The sequence below is a fragment of the Frankliniella occidentalis genome, unplaced genomic scaffold (assembly GCF_000697945.3).
Source record: "Frankliniella occidentalis isolate FOCC.00 unplaced genomic scaffold, Focc_3.1 Scaffold88, whole genome shotgun sequence".
NCBI lineage: Eukaryota > Metazoa > Arthropoda > Insecta > Thysanoptera > Thripidae > Frankliniella > Frankliniella occidentalis.
In genome coordinates, this window is record NW_026267217.1 from 720,678 (window position 1) to 721,011 (window position 334).

Sequence of the window (334 nt, forward strand, 5' to 3'; positions counted from 1 at the left end):
TTCCGCCAGAAACCACCCCTGTCCAGACACACTTGAGTTTTAAGAAGAGGTCTTTGGAATCTGGCGGGTAGCGTACGATAGGCTGCCTACCTCGCAGGCGAGCCGGTCCAAGAAAAACAGGCGCAACTCACTAGAAATGGACCGGCGGCGCGAAATTTCGACATCTCGACCATTTCCAGCGATTTTCAAAAATTTTCATTTTTGGCAAAGTTTACAAAGGCTATAAATTGATGGGTCCGGATTTCCATGGAGGAGTATTCGAATCGACAGGGCTGAACCAGGCACTACAAAACTACCTTTGTTTCTGTCAGAAACCACCCCTGTCCACAGAAAC

At 48.2% G+C, this 334-nt stretch overlaps 1 protein-coding gene across 2 annotated transcripts in view; it reads left to right on the plus strand.

Annotated features, from left to right (window-relative positions):
- Positions 1-334, plus strand: part of LOC113205862 (rab9 effector protein with kelch motifs-like) — a 14,343-nt gene that overhangs the window by 10,687 nt on the left and 3,322 nt on the right. The window lies entirely within an intron of this gene.